We start from the raw sequence: 20,245 nt of genomic DNA, 5'->3' as shown, positions 1-20,245 counted from the left end.
CACAAATCCAAACCACGGCCCCACACTAGCTGCTGTGAGGAAAATTAACTCCATCCCAGCCAAAACCAGCACAGCTTTTAGTAGAGGATACTTGAGCATCAGCTATTGTCGGTCAATGAACACTGCAAGATCAGCTTTGAGGTTTATATTTAATTAATATATTGAGCAGATTTAGCCAGATAAAAGCCTACAGGAGGAACAAAACACTTCTCATAGAAACATGCATGTTCTTATGTAAGTTTTTGAGGCACTGTAAAATATGTTTATTACAAATCATGGCATTTCGAACTGATGCCCCTGAGTTCCTAAATTCAGGGCAAGCACAGGATTAACCAGAACCCTTCAAATTGTGAATTTTTTTCTTCCCTGAGAAAAATCTATGCAATACCTTCATTGATGTCGTGTACATTGACTTTAATCATTGGTCAATACTCTCTGCCTGTGGCTCTGACATTGTTACCGGGATTGTAACTACAGCTGGCTGGAAACAGACGGTTGCGCGTTGTGAAAGAGGTTTCAGAATTTGTTTTCAATATCTATTAGTGCAAAAAAAGGAACCCTTCTGTATTACTGCATTAACTGAAGTTTCATGAAACTGCTGGAGTCCCCATAACACATTTTGGGGTGTATGCTTGTGCCTCGGTAGCTGTGGAGGGGTGCTGTGCTGCAGTCCATCGTGGGTCTGAGTGCGGAGCACGCCAGCTCCGAGTACCGCCCGGGCAGTGGTAGGAAGGTCACCAGGATCTGGCATGGAAACATAGTTTTTGCACAGATTTGAAACTGGTGATTGCCTTTGCCCCTTCTCCCTCAGCTCATGGAAGGCTCAGGGGGCTTTTCCAGCAGGGGCAAGAGAAGAATGCAAACGTGAGTATTTATACTTACAGTACAACAGTAACATACGGTATGCATATGCAGTAACAGCGTTTGAGGTAGGGCCAATCTTTTTGGTGGCGGATGCTAATTTATTTTTTTTTTAATCCTGTTTTCTTGTGCCAGTCCAAATCTTTCGGAGTGCAAACAGTTTGCCATCACTGATATGGGGAAAAGGGATGCACCTTTCCACGTGTGGCTCAGGCAAGGAACGCTATGAAGCCCTTTAACCCGCAGCCAGCAGCGAGGGGCCTCGAGGGCGATGCTAGTACAGGAGGCGCAGGTACCTGTGCAGAAGTCAGAGCTCTGTATAGCAGGGTGCAGTGACAGCCAAGGAGCTAATAACAGAAGGTTCCCGAGCAAACCCTGCAGATGACAGCCTCCATGAAGGATTAGTGCCTTTTCTGTAGATGTGAGGCTGGGAAGCCATGTCGTGTCTTTTTCAAGCCCTTCCTCTTCCTCCCAGGAAGGAGAGTTTCCCTGTCGGAAACGCCATCGGGTGATTTCTTCACTAGTCCCCCCCCATGAGGACGTGGCATGATACCACACAGAGGTCTGACTCTTAATGGGCCAAAATGACGATTTCTATGATTCTATGAAAATCAAAAAATAAAATCATGCAGCTACACTCTTCACCAGGCATGGCAGAAATGTCCTACGGTTTCCCTGAAGGAAAGAGTTCTCTGAATCTCTTCATTTAAAAGGCGTGGGATGGGTCTCTTCCCAAATCAGCATCCCTTCCAAAGGGCTCAGTTCCGGGAGCCCACAGCCTAGCCGGGTCTGCCTCCGGGTCTGCCTGCGCTGAGCTCAGCCTTGGGCAGTTTTCGGGGGCTGCATGCAACCGTGCGCCCCAACACCTCCCAGAGGAAGGCTGTTCTGTTGAAGGAATTGTCTGTTTGTTAATCAGGAGACACAGGCCAGCTCTTTTAGCAATAATTAACATGGTGCACTCAGGTATCCCGGCATGGAGAGATCACATTTCAACACTCAGCTTCATTCCATGCTGAAACGAATCTATTATAACCTTTGGCATTTTACTCATTGCAACCTCGTTAGCCTGCTAATGGACATGTTGCAGGACTCGTGTCTGTAATTATACAAAAATCAAGAGTAGAAGTACGATTCTGTAGATTTCTGAAATCCATTCCAATAAGCAGGAGCTCTTTTAGGGGACTAAATTTGGAGGAAAGCTGAATGCTGCTGGATCAGTTTGCTGTTATTTTATAAAGACAGGCTGGGACTGCATACCTTGCACATCTAAACCTCAGAGTGACTAGGAATTTGGGGTACACAAGAAGTGTAAGCTAGAGCAGTGGAGGTCCCCCCTGCAGAATACACAAGGTAAATAAACTGCTGTTTATTTGAACGGCTGTTTGAGACTTCTACGAGGTTACGTGGGTAGGAAAGCTATGATGATTCCTGCCCCATTATAATTTTACGTTCCTTAAAAATAAATATATGATGTACAGAATAAAGCAGGGGACTGGAGTCATTAATAGGCTAGATAGGATACCATCAAAGTGTCCGTGGCTCCCCACATACATTAGAGGTGGAACATGCTTTCCATAAAGAGTCCAGTAAAATAACTGCACTCCAAGCAAATCCTCCTAAAGAAAATGCTCAGGTTAAAGTCCAAATCCCCTCATTACCTTGTTTTTTACATCACATATATATTTAACGTTCTTTCAAATGTTCCTGGCGTTATTTTCCACCTAACAAGGTCCCCAACAACACACTGCCCGCCTTCATTCCCAGTAATTCAGAGGCTGCATCAGTGCCTGGGCAGACGAGCCCCCTGTTTGCATTTTTGGTAGCTCGCGTGTAGATCCAAGCTACAGCTACGCGTGAGGAGGAGGAGGAGAGCAATGCCAGAGGAATCCAGCTTGGCAGATGCTGGGGCTTGATTCCCCCCCTGCATTGACCCTCCCCTGTCCTGAGCGGGCACCAAGCCCTACCCCAGCCCAGGGGCCCCATCCTGCACCCCACCTGGAAGACCCCGCTGCGGCGGAAGGGTCCGAGTCCCCCGGTGCTATTTGGGAGCCCACCACTAGATGTCCCATGGATTAAACTGGAGGGAAGGATCGCTACATTTGCAGTAACAGCCTGACGATGCGGGTTTGCAAGTTTAATAACGCCGGGTTGGGTGTATGAAACCACAGTCGGAGCAGCTGCCTCTCGATGGAGACGGGTTACCTTCACGGCTGTAGCAGAGCTTATCAAGCACAGTATACTGTGTACACACTATGCCATTTATTTTACAAAGAAACAATCATAAAGATCCCGCACAGGCTAATTTAAAGCCCGAAGTTTAAGGCACGCTGCATTGCACGGCTATATGCAGAGCACTCCTGCTATAACGCCCAGGCTTTGGTTAAGGTTTTCTCCACCGCTCGAGCCACCCAGGACTGCCTGCCCCGGGATCAAGCTTTTCCCTTTCTTTTCTTTTTACGGACATACATTTTTAATAGAAGCAGGTGTCACATTTTTCTTTTACAAGAGGGACACAAGGCTCTCTGTATTAATTTCTAGGAGACTGAAGACAAATTGAAGATAGTTTTTATTCTCTGTCGTAGTCTGTGGGAGTCCCGGGTTACAAAACGGGGCAGCCCAATAGTTCAGAAACATGAAGTTGGCACTAGCTTTTCCAGATCTCTGCCGGGACCTGAGAGGTCCAGAAATCCTTTTTCATAGCTATATGTCCTTTAACATCAACAAACACACGTATTTTTTAAAAATGCTGGGGCCAGGGGAAGCAGAGGAAGCATTTATCAATATTTTTTAAAATATGGAAATAAAGTCTAAAATGCTGCACTTCTTTCCAGTACCTCTGAAGGAGAGTCCCAGAGAGGCAGGTGTAACCATCGTAAAGATTGCTTCCCAGAAATACAGGACTGGAAATGGGGAGACAAGCAAGTCTATATTACACAAACACACACACACTAAGGGTGAAAAAAATAAGAGAATATAGTCACCTGGAGCCAATTGCCATGGACTTGTTTTATGTGCTGGAAAACCTCTGACAACACATAGCTGGCTGAAAAAAAATCAGACGTGATAGTAAAAAATATGCAGCTAGTATTTATGTCTTGCCCTTTAAGCAAAAAAAAGAAGTATGAGTTATTGTATGATCGTTTATATATTACAGGGAATATGAGACTCACTTGATTAAAAACTAGCTGAAAGAATAGACCTGTTTCAAAACCCCAGCAGATTAGTTTATATAAGGCCAGGGATTAAGGATATCTCCAATGTCATTTGCCTTTTTTTGGCGTGCTGCGTTATGGCACCCTTGAATATTTCTGCACTAGCCATAGGCAGTGACATCCAGTAGTGAGGGCAAAAATGAGCAACTACAAGCTTTTCTTCCAACTTCTAAACTTACCTGATACGTAGCTCAAAACATGGCTCTCCTCTGTGACAGCCCTCAGGCTGTCGAGCGCTTGTAGGCAAACTGCCACCCAGCCCTTCACCTGGCGAAGCCGGGAAAAAGCAGCAGCAGGAGAAGAACTAAAAGATTGTTTGTCGGGTTTTGTTTTGGTTGGTTTTTTTAAGGGGAATTTCCTGGGTTTACTGCAGTTAATTTGATTTACCAATATCCCAAAGGAGACAAAAATGCACTTTAAAACCACGGACCTTCAGTACAGCAGCGGAGCCAAAAACCCCTGCAAACGGAGCCGAGCCCCGGGCTGCTGCAAAGCTGCGTAGGGTGGGAAGGCAAAAAAAAGGTCGAGTCATTTACGGTAGGAGGGGTCTGGCAATGACATTGGCTGGTGTGCTTAACTACACTGTGTGAAAACCTTCTTTATTTAACAAATTAATGTTCCCATGGTTGCTGAACAGAAATGTAAACCGAGTGTCTCAGAGCTGGGTAGTTGGCTCTGTCGGGGCCGGCAGGCTTGGGGGGCTACAGTGGTACCCTAGATGTCTGCGAGCGTGAAATGGGAACAGACCAGGACAAACACTTCTGGAAAGCAAGGTAGATTTGGAGAGGAACGCTGCTTTCTGCTGCTTTGCTGGCTTTCCTGGAGAAAGAAAATGTTGGATTTGAAAATGTCCCTGAGCAAAAGGGAGAACCGGGAGGAGGGAGCCTAAGGAGCGACCCGGGTCATAGCTGCTCGTGAGGCATAACAGCACCGGCAAAGTCCACCATAAATCGCATGGAGAATTAGCGTGTTGGTATGGATATATTGATGGCTGATGTCCTTTGAGTTAAATAACAGAATACACATGGATTTGTAATCTTAAACCCTCTCCTGCCGTGTTTAATGAATTTTTAGTTCAGGATGTACATAAATAATCAGGCAAGTCAAACAACAGGCATTACTTTTTACAATGAAAAATAATTAAACCTAAAATACAGACTAAGTCTCTGTTACACAAGGAAATGTAAATAACCTCTGCCAAAAAGTGCAGGAGTACACTCGCTCAGCTTTAAAAGTCACATACACCGACAGACGGGAGGCTTATACAAATATTGTCTTTTATTATAATGTAGAAAACATAAAGCTGTATCAGGAGTAATAATAATTTCTGGAAGCTATTGGAAAATAAAATAAATTTGAGATTTGCATTCAGGAATTAATTTTTAACATATATAATCATTCCAATTAAGTTCATTAGGTAAAATTAAAAATGGTTTATTAGAAAAACATTATTTAAACATCCAACGCGGAGCAGAATTTTCTTCTAACTGGGACATGCAGTGATAGTGAAATAACACTGAGTCACATTTGATATGTCTTCTGAAAACTTAATAGGGAAAATTTTCTGTGGCTGAGACTTGATACTCTATAATGCCGGCTTGGGTTCTTCTTTGGGTTGGTTGGGGGGTTTTTTGTGAGCATACTGTTATTTCGTATTATTTCTTTCATTCCTCTGTTTAGAAAGAAAAAAGCGAATGAGTGAAGCACAACCTTTGGTAGACTGATCTGTGACACCCCGTAATCTTTTGATACTGCCTTGATTTCTAATTGTGTTTTTCACATTTTTAGCAAAAGAAATACAAAAAAACCAGAAATGTAACCTATATTATTATATTTTAATGTGATGTTCTACTTTTGTGTTTGTAGTTCTTGAAGTTTTTGTCTTACTTCATTAAACATTTAATAAATCACTGCCAGTTTTGTGACAGATTTTAACCATAACACAAACAGCAGGAGGTGTAAACTCAGTTCAGTTCGTATAGGCATATAATATCCGTGTCGACATCATCATCCCCTCAAGGCATATTGGCAAAACGGCCAATGGAAGCTAAGATTTTTCCGACAAAGCTTCGAAAATAAAGTTTTCTTCTTTTATCTTACTACAAATCAATTGGAGCCCTTACAGCAAAATCCTATAAAATAACTTCAAACACCGCTTCTTAGTCTAAAAATTTGTATTATGGCTAAAACTCTTTGAAGTTTTATGACTGAAGTTTGGAGAAAAATTATTTAAGTGCTATCTGCTAGACATCAGAGTGTCAAAATTTCTCTGTTTTCTTGACACATAAACTGCTACCTACTGTATGTTTTTTAGGGTTTTTTTTTTTCCTTTCTTTTAACCACCTAACCCAGCTCGCTTGATAAAAGTTTCTTAACTGCAGTTTATCCCGTTGAATTAATACCCTTTCAAGCTTCAGCTTAAAATAACCGATTACTTTATTTTTTATTTTTAGCTCCTCTGACGACGCAGGTGGTAAGGGGGTGGGGAAAAGAGCTGCTTTGCAAGTGTCATATTGATTTTTTAATAGAAAAGGAAGCGGGTAAAGTGCCCAAAACAACACATTTGCAGAACGCGCAGCCGAGTCCTCGGTTTTGGGGCAAATGTTGGAAGGAGGTCTGTGGTGGTGAGCTGCCTCGCAAAGGGGAGAAAAACTCCTCCTGCCGGAAAACCCGCAGGGTGGGCGGCTCATAGGACACCCAGAAATGTTGGCAGTAATTCAGGTTTCATGCTGCTCCTTTTGAAACACGTCAGTGAAAGAGACCCCCATCCACGTCCCCTCGCATGCCGCAGCACGACACTGGCGAGCGGGCGACGGTTCCCCCGGGGCGGGGCCGCCGGGAGCAGGATGCCATCAGCCCTTTCCGTCAGGCGGAGGTTGGTCCTTTTAAACCAGGCACCCGCCACTGCCCTGTGCCGGGCACGCTGCTCTGCGTACAGACACCACCATGAAATGCCGGTTGGAACCGCTTTATTTGGTTAAAAAGCCCATCGAGCGCAAAAACCTGAGGAAGGACTTTGAAATTGGGGGCACAAAAAGAAAAGCTTGATCTAAGCCATGCCTTTTCTATTTACTTTTTTGATTTAATTTAAGAAATAATCAGAAAAGAATGTCAAAAGTATTCGCTGTAGAAGAAAAATGATGTTGCATTGTCAGAGTTGCATCAAAGTGACATGTGTCAGAATTCAGTAAGATGGTTTGCATATAAAAATGAAGCAAGGAGCATGAAATCTTCTGCAGAGAGCAATGGCAAAAAATGTAAAAGAACCACCCCAAACAAACTGTGTCATTCTGCATATTGCAGCCTTGCAAAATTTTATTCACCCAAGATGAGTGATTTGTTTTGATGGGCAAGCAAAATATAATCATTTGAGGGAAGAAGGAAAGAAAAGGGAGGGGGGTCCATTATCATCATCTTGGAAAAGGGTGGGTGAATAGATTTTGTGCCTGAGCTGGTAAATTTGTAGTGCAGCTTTGCATGGCTGGAATAATATAATAAACTGACTTAAATATAAATGCCATTTAGGAACTATTCCGTAGTGAACAGTTAAAATGATGGCATTCAACAGAACTGCCACAACAGAGCCTGCTGTTGCTGCTAATTTGCTGAAGTAGATCTGCTGTCTTTACTTCCTCCGCTGCTCCTGCTGCACCTCAAGGCATGCTGAGGGCTCATCCATCATGTGCTGGCTCATAACAAGGCAAGAAGAGGGAGCTCGATTGTAGCGTACAAGAAACTGAAGTGTAGGTCCAGAAGGTCACAGGAAACCATCAACTGTTTAGAATGGGCGAGCTGGAAAAAGAGCTTGCTGGGAAAAACATCGCGTGAAGACAGTCGGTGTGTTCCTCCAGAGCAGCCATGGAGGCCGCCGCTAGCAGCGGTGGAAGCGGAACTGCGTGCGGGCAGGGCGATCCAGAGCACGCTAAGGACAAAGCCCCGGAAGGCCACATCGTGCTTGGTAAGCTTTTAATGCAGAACAATTGCAAATTGCCATTAATGCTCCAATGGAGAACTGAGATACGCAAGACTTTTCCCTTCTGTCGTGTGGCATTAGGTCAAAAGAGTGGATAACAACAGCGATACACTAGTCCCGCCAGAGAGCTGCCCTGACACATGCTACGTGGGCACGCGGGCGTGTTTTCAGCACCTACGCATGCACTGCCATGACCTAACTTTCAAGCAGTTGCTCTCACGTCACACAACGCACGGCACTGAGCAGGCCCCGGGCTCTAGCAGGCAGGTCTGGAAATGTGCCTTGCCTTTTCATGATCTTTTCACCTGGCCTTTTATGAGACGGTAGGTAAAGGAAGCCACGCCGGTCCATGCTATCAGACAATGGCTGGGTGGGTATTAAACCTCCTGGCAAACAGTTTAACACACTCTTCCTAAACCGATTCTCCATGATAAACCACCGGGCTGCAATGCAGATGATAAAGCTCCACCTGACAACGCAATCCAGACTTCACACTACCAGTCACGTCGATCAACATCTGAACTAATGTCAAAGTCTTCTCTTACTAATGAGCTGCTGCACTGAGACGCAGCCTTGCTATCAGTCAGATACCTGTAATGAGGTAGAATGAATGGCAAGACCCCTCTTCAGACGTTTCCTCTAATCTAGCCACAGAGGGGCTTCGTTGTTCACTTATTTCAGTACAGACCAAGAGGTTCTTCCTGAAGGTCTCTACCAGCATCACACACGGTTACTCTAGCACCTCATTTACATGTTAACTGCAGCTGTTTGGAGAATTTATACCAGGAATGAATATTTTTTTTTCCCTTCTAATCATTTGCAATCCCGGTGCTTGCATATAAGGGCTGTAGTCCCGGTGCTTGCACATAAGGACATCTTAATGTACACTTCAAACTCAAATGAAAGTACCTTGCCATGTCCCCAGGTTGGACACCTCCAGGTAGCACTCTGCTTCCCTTAAATTATCTGGCTACAAGGCATATTTGTCCTGCTGCTCATGCTTTGATTTTAAGCAGCAGCTACCACTCAGTGGTGTATCCTATTTACAGCTCCCTTAATATCACTGGAGGAACCAGAGGGACGTGCTCCAAACCCATAGCTTTCCATCAATGTAACAAAGCCACAGTAATGATTGCTTTATTTTTCTTTGCCTGTCATACTACTGCTGAATGGCCTGAGCTGAACAGTTACTGCCAGGCCCAGAGGTTCTGCCCAAACCAGATCTAGGGCAGTTTGCTAAGAAGGTAATTTATAGCTGCATGATTGCAGAGGCGCCCATAAACTGTAGGAGAGGAGAAGTCAATGAGCAATAAGGAAAGCGCCAACATTTGATACAATCTCCCACTCAACCTCTCGATGGTATTCTTTTCTAGTTACTAAATTAAGAGCAGGGTGGTTTTGTTTCTGTACTGGGGTTAACTCTCAGCACAGACAAGTTGGCTGTTATTTGTTACTCCTATCAAAATAGTCATTACAGAAAAGCTGGGCTTGGGTTTGTATTGCAAACTGAGGTTGTGACTTGTATCTTTCTCATCTTCCCAAATATTTCAGTCAGGTTTTGTTTTTCTTTATCTTAAACCAACATCTTACGTCTCTCAGCGGCAGATCTCAGCATGCAATTATTTATTCACTTCTCATTCCATGCCACATAAAAAGCATTATCAAGTTTGTATCTTTAAGACTAATGAGCTGTTGGTTAACACTTTTGAGGCAATTAACCAGCAGTATCACTTCTTATCAACTGACAAAGACATCGTTGCATTCAAATTTCTCCATGGGGCAACTCATACATCCGGAGTTCAGCCCCTGCTTGTTTGCTCTGACAGACAAGGCTGCCGGTGATGAGCAATGGGAAGCCACAAATGACCTGTCCACTGGAGCCCTGATATGCTGGTTCACGTGGTCTCTGACGTCAGCTGATGATGCATCGGGGCAGATAGGTTAGTGGCACTCAGCAGAAGTGTCTGCATTTGTTACTCCCTACGTGCATCCCGTCTCAGGCCGGTTATCGGAGCACGGCAGCTTTTCACACCGCCACGCACCGCTCCTGCTGCCTGCACAGGGACCCCGGCCAGGACTCCTCAGTGCCCTGTCAGTGCCTGGATGCTGCAGCAGCCCCAGCAGCATCTGGCTCAGGCTAAAGCTGCCCTTCAGGCTCCTCTGACTGCTGCCAAGGGACCAATAAAGCAGACTCAAGATCAGGGCAGAGCAAATCATCTTCAACGATGGCTGTACCATTATCCTTGATCAAGACACACAGAGGAAAATCTGGTGAGGGTGTGATGAAGTCTCCCAGGGTGAGAGACGACTCCTCTATGAGGACCCAGAGTCTATAATTTTCATGCTCAAGCGCCTACAGGGAAGTAATCTGGAAGGTGCAGCGTTTTCCTGTGCCTTTAAAACACATGCCTTTAAAACACATACTTCTATTTCCTGGACAGCTGAGATTTCTTGCTGTGAAATAATTTTTTGTGAAAACACTAATCCTCCACACACATCGTATTGAAAATGTTTTTTTCTGTTTCCAGGATTAATATTTCATTTGAAGTTTACTTTTTATTAATAAAAAGGGCAGGTCTCATTTTCTTTTCAAGTTTGTCCCTGTCAAAAGGCCATTTTTTGTCACAGTGCACTTTGCGGGATCCTTGCTGGCCCACTTGGCTGTGGGAAGAAAGAGTGGGGGGGGCAGTCCCCCCCCTGCCAGTCCAGCACACACGTGTGACCTGCAAGTCCTTGGCCTGGGCACCCACCAACAGCTCCCGCTGGAGAGCGATGCTGGGGGCACCACGGGAGGTACAGGAGAGTGTTGGCCCCTCTCTGGGGCAGGCAGTGCAGAGGGGGGCTGCCTGCACACCTTCCCTGCTAGTGGGTATCACAGACCAGCCAGCGGCTGGCTGTTAAACAGAATAGGCATGTCTGCACGGAGAGGCAGCCACCACAGCACCTCTTCACCCCGGGGAGAAGCCTAAGGAGCTCTATTTTGCAGCCTGGATTAAGCATCCCACCAACACAGAGGACAAGCTTAACCCCTCTGCAGCAAGCACGGCCCTGCTTCACGTGGCATGGCAGCCCCTCAGGAGACACGGTGTCAAAGCCGCAGCTTCTTCTCCTTGATGCACATCTTGCTCCCAGGGCTCTGCTCACAGGTTTTTTGCCGGCAGAAGTTTGCATAATCCTGGGCTGCACCTCAGAGAGGGATTCTGCTACCTGGACCGCAGCTGCCATTCCCTAACGGTACAGAAAAGCACTGGTGGGAAAGTATGGCAATTCTAAAGGCATTGTAAATAAAATAAATCCATGAGGCTACAGGGAGGTAATGTTCCACCTGAGATTTACATGCAAACTCTGAAATATTAAAAGCGCCGTAGCGAAGGCATTGCTAATTAAAAGGATAAAACATTCGTGTGCAGAGAACAGATTATTTAAAACATAAATTATTTCTTATTAGGATAATAGTGTCTAATTAAATGTTGAAAGAGCTGGATAGCAGTTTACACTGTAAAATGATCTGTTAAACATGTTTCCATTAACATCAATACCGCTATTGACAAGCAGATCCAATTTTGTTTTACTTTGAGAGAGCAGACAATAGCAAGTTTTACTACTGCTATCTTATTTTACAAGCATTAATGAACAATTAACCAACACTAGCTCTCTTACCATCTGTAATCCTGTAGTAGGATCACTAATCTCCACCACTAGCAGCTAATGATGAAGGTCTCTTAAGCTTTACTTCTTATCTCAGCCAGTTCTTAATACTTGCATAAGTATGCTTTCTGAGCAGGGCGGCCCCCCATTGCTCTTCGACTTGAATACAAAAGACTGGTGAAATTTTTGAAGGGTTTTCTGTTCAATAACACTTCTATACTTATGTTTGCCTTCCTACAACAACAAACACAAGTGATCAGCAGAGGACTAGCAAGGTCACTAAGGGCTCCGTGTTTCCATACTTGTTCTAATACTTATAAGAATGTATTCACGCCCTATTATATATATTCCCTGGCTGCTCAGGCAGAAGCTCTAAACTAAACTAAACTGAAATGAAATTAAATGAAATGAAATAAAGAGGAAAAAAACAGAAGACTAAAACAGTATTTACTTCAAGAATAAGTTTGCTGTTTGTATCAAAAAAAAAGAAAGTTGGAAGTGGCTGCCATTAAAAATACATGCAAGATAAACTGAAATTTTTATAGTACACAATGCACATGACATTTTCTAACTTCTCTTTCAGAGTATTCCTGTGTATACCATACGCACGAGATCTGCGTACTGGGATGGCAGGGAAGTTGCCATTCTGTTAAGCTTTTCCAGAATAGCTAAGCCAAGCCAAAGCAGCAACCTCTTCCCAGCCGGGAAGCTGTGAGCGCAGTGGGTTCCGTCCCGACCCCCATCAGGAGAAGGTCCTCCATAGTCAGGGCAGTCACCCCAGTGCTAAAATGGGGTGCAATTAAAATTGAGCCATACGGGTCTTCGAGGGTATCTTTTGCTTTTCAGAGAAGTGGACGTACCTAAGCAAGACACACTTTCCCTGGCCCATTTTATTTGTAACATGCACAACGCTTGAACACGACGTCCCCGACCTAAGCGGATCTCAGAACAACTCAGGGGTAGTTTCCTGGCCTAAATGAAAGCCTTGACACAACTACTCCAACGGGGTCCAAACATCCACTGCAGCTGCTGAGATTGCTGGAGACGGTGAACAACAGGTGAGTAGCAAAAGGCTAGTTCCAGTCAGGGAGGTGATACAGGCCCATTAAAAGCTCACCCTGACCCTGCTTGCATTAAGCTGTGTGGCTGATGGATGAGCATCGAGTTGCCTCATCGTACTTGGAGATGGAGGTACATTCTCAGGTTGCAACAGGTTACCAGGAGCTGAGAACAAAGGTATCTACAAGCTGTATCCCCAGAGACGTTTTAGCAATAACTAGCTGTATGAGGTATTGCTGAGGAAATGTGCTGTATAAGCAGCTAGATATTGAGAATTAATGTTTCTAATGCAATCAAAAGCTGCCTCCTTGTATGCTCTGTTCCAAGATGTCTTCTAGTCGAAGGCACACAAAGAAGCTGAATTCACCTGGCACCCATGGCTGAGAGAGATCTTGGAAAAAACTCCTACTGAGTGTCGCAGACGCTAATTGGCCCCTATGCAGATACAGGCTGTTTTTTTGTTGTGTTTGTACAATGCATATCACAATGCTGACCTTTTCCTTCACCAGAGCTCCTCAGCACAGACAATAAATAGCATTAATTAGAGAAAAAAACCCACTTGTTCTGTACCACTGCAGGAATCGTGACTAAGCCTCACTTCTACCACATTGCCTCCTTTTTCTGTCGCTGTGACCACCCAGCATGGCCCAGGTGGCTGCGGCACTTGGCAGGCATGAGGAAGGAGAGGAGTGCCTGCTCAGGCCAGCCCCTCTGCGTGGATGCTTAGGGGGGCAGCTCTCTGGCTGGGGCACGGGGCCAGGCTGGCCAGCCTTACCTGGAAAGTACCACTGAGATCCTAAAGTAGGCTGGGTGCGTGTGGTGGAAGGAACGGGGATAAAGGAAAGAGAAGTTCTGGGACCACCTGAAAGGAAAGAGAAGTTCTGGGACCACCTGCAGTCTTTATTTATTCAAGTAAAACTTCTATCTAACTGGAGAGGAATTTTTGCCAAAGTGAAGCCAACTAAGATGTCAGAAGCAGGCCTTATCAAATCTAGAGAGTGAAATGATTGCTTATGGACAAATCATCAACCATTAGTGAGAAAAGAAGGAAGATTTTTATTTGTTTCGCCCAGCTTTTTCATTTTTGAGCCTTTGCTGTTTGGCTTCATATCTGATGTATGGAGATTTCCTTGATGTGACAGTCACCCGCAAGTGTGGTTGAATAGCTCATTCCCACTCCCTTCTGCAGGCTTCAAATCTCAGCAATGACTCCAGGTGATGATGGCAGGATCAGAGGATGGGGAAGAGGAGGTGCATGGAGCTAATTTCAGCTTGACACATTATAGGGATTCACGTTACATAGGATGCACTTTGGTGGGTTTATTTAGATTGCCTGTATATTTGACCGTGAGACTCATCTGTTACCCTGACTGCATAGCAATACTTGAGCCATCTTCAGCCAAGCTCAGTTGTACCAGCACCCGGGAGAAGCAATTTAACTGTATTAACACACTCCATCTATACTACCTTTCTATACTAAAAGGGCAAATTATCCAGGGCGGAGATCTGGAGTAACACAGCTAAACCCATTCTGATACTTGACAGAGCACCTAGGTCCACATTTTCCTGCACTGCGCAACATACCATCAACATACCCCAGGTAAGATGTTTGGAGGGGAGGAAGCAGTTCAGTCGTGGAACACCTCTCTTTCATTAATTCTCTTTCGCAAACACCTGTGGGGAATCCAGGGATACTTTCCTGGAAAAGTCACACAAATGCCACAGCTTGCAAGATCATTTGATAAGAGAAGGATTAACAAGAAAACAAAAATCCGATGCTGTGAAGCATATTCTGGGGAGTGGACAGAGGGTGGCCTATTTGTCATTATTCTGCGCCTCCTGCTCATTTGCACAGCTGTCAGCCCCAGGGCTGTCGGGAGTGGCTGAACAGCAGTATAGTGATGGGCTGCTGCAGTAGGCGAGCGTAAGGACAGCCTGGTCAAATGGTTCCTTGGATCGAGCATAGAAACTAGCAACTATTTTTCTTCAACTGCTCTCAAAATGCTCATTTACTTCGGTTTAATTTTTGTGTTTTCCCAAAGGGATGGCATTTTTACTCATACTTGCTGTACAAAGAAAATGTCAGTGTTTAGTGCACTTTTTCCATTTTTATGATATGATAAAGGGGAAGATAGAAGCCAATTAACAATATTGTTTCCAAGATAGCAAAAGAGCTTGCCTGTGATGATAGAGCTTTGAATTAACCAGGATGAAGCCAAAACCTTGGTTCAGCATTTCTACTTTGTAGATATTGGATATACTTCTCCACCCCCACCCAGCTCACATATTCATTACCCAAATTGCCTATCCTCAAAGTGATAATATAGTGTGGTACAACATGCCCCGACAGGACACAGATTGACTCTGTGCCTAGATACTACACAGACAGTGTAAAGCAAATATCTCACTCTATTATCTGTTGTCTCTATGAATCAACAGATTACATGGTTCACTGGGTAGCTGAATAACTTTTACACAGTTTGCTCATATCTATTTACACATATTCTACAAAAAATGCATTAACACCAAAGAACAAATGTAAAAAAAAGTATACCTGCAGAATCCAGACAAATTACACATGTGAAAAAAACAGAATAAACAGTCATGCTTAAATTTCATGTACAATATCTGTAGATAAAAAAGGAGTCTTCTCTAGCAACAGAAAGCCGAGACTAATTGTCCTGTGGAAGGCCCTAAAAACCTTAAGAGGAACCTTATAATTTGTGACAAGTTATGTTTGTAGCTGAGATTATGCACCACATTTTAAAGAGACCTTAATGTTCCACAGAGCAGAGCTGTAACCACAGAGGGTGCTTCACTGATGATCTCCACATAGATGCACCTCCATCCGTCTCTAAGCTATGGCTATTCAGAGCGCCACATCTCCTGCGTTCACTGTCGTTCCTAGCCGCCGTTTTGTACAACATGCCATTTTTTGGAAGGGAAAGCCGCAGGCCATGCCCTCCCTTTTCGTACCTTGTGTGACAATGTAGTGAGCAGGGCAGTTTGCCCCATGTCACCCTAGAAGGGCACAGAGCTGCAGCCAGCTGGCTAACCCAGGATTCACACACGGCTCTCAAACTGCATGTGGATACCATGCTGTCTGGATCACTTGTCCTGGTTTGTCAGCTCCTTCCAATGCCACGCTCAAGAAGCAAAAGTGAAGACTGCGAGAGAGGAACAGCAGATGCCTATGCCTTGCAGTGCTGCACCTTACAAAATCCAGAACGTTCAAATTCCCCCCATACACACACATATTTACATGCTTTTTATACACACACACATACACACGCGCGCGCGCAGAGTGGCCTCCCCAAGCAAGTTTCCCTCTCTGGTATCTTCAGCAATTCTCTGCATTGTTCTCCACCCAGCTCTGTAGCACACCGGTGCAAGTGTTTGCACTGGTGCATTACAAGCTTTTCCCTCTTTTCCCCTTCTCTGTTGCCCACAGCCAACTCTTTTCCCTCCCATAGCATTTACACCTATTCCCTGATTAGGTCAGACCTCCACCTTTACCCCATCTCACTCTAGAGAGGGACTTTTCCAGGCAGTCACTGGCTTGTCCTCAAACACTGGCACTAGAAGCTATCGCATTCGGGTCTTGCCCTATTGCCTGTCTCCTGTGTCCCCGATACACCTTCTTCCAGCAGTGGAAGCAGCTCTCTTCAACAGAGATGCAGGCAGTGAGAACTTTGGTCCACCTAATCATCAAGTGCCTCTTTCCTTTTTTTAAAAGGTAAGTCTGTCTTGAATTTCTGGGCCAGTTATTTCAAACATAATACTATAATGAAGCAAAATAGTTTAAAAAATGTGTTGTACCATGTGGAAATTAAATGATAGTATCACAAAAACTTGCAGCTATCCATCTAATTCTATTGAACAGAATGGCGACAGTAATTTATTTTAAGATTAAAACTAAACAGAGGGATGCATTTAACTAAATTCAGTAGCATGCAGTACCTGTTTGCAGGTATGAAATAAACAGTTGTGAAATAAAGGCTTCTCAGTCCTAATTAAGTCGCAGATGAACAGTCAAAGACTGCTGGATACTGGATTTTTAAAAGAGCATGGGGTCAGGGGGATTTCTGATGCTCTGAGTTGGTTAATAATATTTAATTTGAAAGGGAAAATTTGTTAAAACTGGTAGATTTTCCTCTGCAAAGTATGCCTGCTACTCTGGGCAACAAATCCTGCATGCTTTTGGTAATGGAATATGCTGTTGTAACAGCCTTTTGTGCATCCTGATTGAAAATTCAGCTACATAACCCTCACTGAACTGTTTATCTTATGTACTTATTTAACTAACATTCAAACTGACAAGTCTCCTATTTCTGGGCTTTCCTTTTATACTTTAATGTATGCCTTATCAGATGAAGCTCAGATACTACCAAACTTTGCATGTTTTTGATTTTGCACATAAACTGAAGGGCAGAATTCCAGTCTATGTCCTCAGTCATTCAATTTTTCAAGATCTTTGAACAAGACTTCAAACCCTGAAAAAATACAACCCAAATACAGACTTGCTTCTCTGTCTGTACAAATATGTGAAAGAAACTGGTATGTCAAGTTTCAATGTAGGCAAGCCTAATTGAAGCTTTAACTACATTCGAAACAAGAGGCAGGCAGCACTACCAAACTGCTTTATTCAAGGGCAGAAAGACATTCAGGAATAGAGCTGCTCGAATTATTCATTACAAATAAATTATCCAATTAATACAGGCAATTTTTCTGATCATTAATAATTCACAAGCTGCTCCTGATGGTGGTGGATGTGTGCATCAGCCCTGATCCTGACAAGACTTAGACACATGTTTAGCTTTTCATATTCCCCATAATCCCATTGAACTCCATCAATTTTCTCTGTGTGCTGCAGGTGAGCCTATGGAGAGTTTGTGAACAGCTTGTTTCCCTGGGTAGTTTTTTGAGGAGTAATCATCTGCTTGAGTCGTGCAATATTGTGTCTGCACCTAATTGGATGAATGACAGTTCTCCAAGAGGCGAAGACTGAACGCTGAGTAGCAAAAGATTAATGTTCTTGTTCAAGTCCCTTTCTTTTTTCACACAAAGAGGTTTTATTTGAATAAAGCAGCAGTTTCACAAACATTTGTGTGAACAAAACCAAACAGTGACGCGAATATTCGTAATAGTCAATAAAACAGGACATACCCTACATGAATACAGACCACAGGAATGGAGGGTTCTGAATGCTGTTTGGCCATTGGTACCTTATGGAGAATAATGTTCCCAGGAGAGGGTGGAAGAGCAAATGCCATGTATTGCAAAGTACTGTGGACTGCATTTTTAAAAATGGAAGGCATTCCAACAAGCCTGTTGTGTAATTTGGCTTCCTGGCCTATGTGTGTATTTTAAATTTTGCCATCCTAAATGATCAACAGGTTTTTGTGCTACCTCTGCACTGAAGCCCTTGCACTTCCAAGGTACTTTAACTGAAATAAAATCTCACCTGGCTTGTTCTGTAGCACTCAAGAAAGCTGTGAGCTGTCTTTTTCCTGCCATGCCTATGTTCTCTACACAAATCTTCACTCCTGTTGCAATGCACTTGTGGGAGGCTTGAACAGTTATCATTTCTAGTGCTTTAAGGATATCTTATTACAAAGTACTTCTGAAAGAAGAAAATAATTATTAGTTAGCCAATTTATAATGAGCTTTCTCATGTGCTGGTTCCTGTTTCTCCACAGGTCCAGTTTTTTTGTACCTCAGTTAACACTCTCTCAGATATAATCAATTATTGCAGCAAGTCCCCTGTAAATAAGATGTAATTAAATGTAACAATTCTCATTGATGGTTTGAACAATTATGCAAATCCAGAGCTGTGCTGACAGCTAGGTATAATGCCTTGCAAACTCTCAATTACCTGCTGTCCACCAACTGCTGTCTCACTCAAATCAGCATAAATTGCAGATCACTTAGGTTCTTTTCAGAGACACCCAGTCAAACATAGTATGATCCCAGAGTCTGACATAACACAACATGATAGCTAAAACACAAAGGGAAGCAGGCTTATTTTTGTATCTGATATCTGACAACAACTTGGATATAGTGAGTATTTGATTCAATTTTGTGTGTCAGATGGCAGTGGAGCAGACAATAAGGTGTCCACAGTATTTATGAACAGGCAAACACCACAGTTCACTGACGAGACAAAATAATTTTAGGTAGCACTGAACCTGTCTGCTTGCATTAGGTTGGGGCAGATTTCTAGGTTGGATAGAAAAGCTGCAATTTGTTTTTTTTTTCCTTTTACAAAAGGCTCATCACCACTCTCACTGCTAGCACAGAACTTAGGACAACTCTGACCACTAAGTCATTTTGTCACCCTCTCACCTAACTGTTCTTTTAACAGAACCACTTTCATTTGCACTCAGCATGACACAGGTATCTGCCAGGCTGGAGTTCAATCATATTGATGCACTGTCCACATAGCATAGGAAAAGAACTGTTACCCTTAAGATCCCAAGGAGGAATAACCTACTGGGGTCTCAAATGAAGTGGCTCTGGACTGTGCCAGGGAGGTTCTAACCCACGCTCCATGGCAAGTATACTCAGATACCAGCACGTCCAGTCTTTCTCTCAAACAAAGCATGGTTTTTTCCGTCATTGCTCCACTGGGCATCAGTTAGGAAGAATATTAACATGATTTCTACCGTATTATTAGGAAAAGTCTTTCCACTAGAATTTCCTTCAGCCTGCCAGAAGGAGCTACCACAGCCCATGCTGGAACAGCCACACTGCCGATACTCCACTATTTCAGTGCATGCATTTATGGACAGACCTGGACGCTCCCTCCAGTTGCACAGAGATAAGTATTCCCAGGAGGTCCAAAAGCAGCAGAGATTTACACATCAAGACCTGTGGCGAGTGTGATACTCTAACCAATTCAGTGCTCTTACATCAATGCAAAATCCAAATATAAATGAGCAACACTACACTGACAGATGCTTTCCTTGACTAGGAGCAGTAGGTCTAGAGGTACATTGAAATTACTAATTCAGGGGATTAGACATTACTGGTCTTCTAGTGCAAAACTCTACATTCACGTTATTCTGGGGAATGAAGAATTTGGGAAACTAAATGTCACTGTCGACTGTGCAGCCACTAATATGGTGACACAGGTACGTGCCACGCAAAGCCTTTGGGTTGGTGGGCACAGCCCGGTCTGCCTCAGCCTCTCTGCAGCCCTTGCCATGGGAGGAGCTGCATTGCTCAGTGATTTGCAAAGACGAGTAGTGAGGCTTTCCTTGCTCACCAAGCAAATTTTGGCCCCAAGGAGGTAAAGGCACCTTGTCCTCCATCATCCCAGGCTGCCCCGGGCAAGCTGGGCAGGGGAAAGACACTGTCCCTCTGTTAAAAAGGAGGAGCCATGGAGAGTCCCTGGTGCCGGGCCTGGCTGCAGCTGCTCCCAGCAGGGCAGAGGGGCCCATCACCACCCTGAAACCCGCTCCTGCCCTCACACTGCAGCCAGCGCCTGCTG

This window comes from Pygoscelis adeliae, unplaced genomic scaffold (assembly GCF_000699105.1).
Source record: "Pygoscelis adeliae isolate BGI_AS28 unplaced genomic scaffold, ASM69910v1 Scaffold10, whole genome shotgun sequence".
NCBI classification, from domain to species: Eukaryota; Metazoa; Chordata; class Aves; order Sphenisciformes; family Spheniscidae; genus Pygoscelis; species Pygoscelis adeliae.
This window is presented reverse-complemented; position numbering follows the sequence as displayed.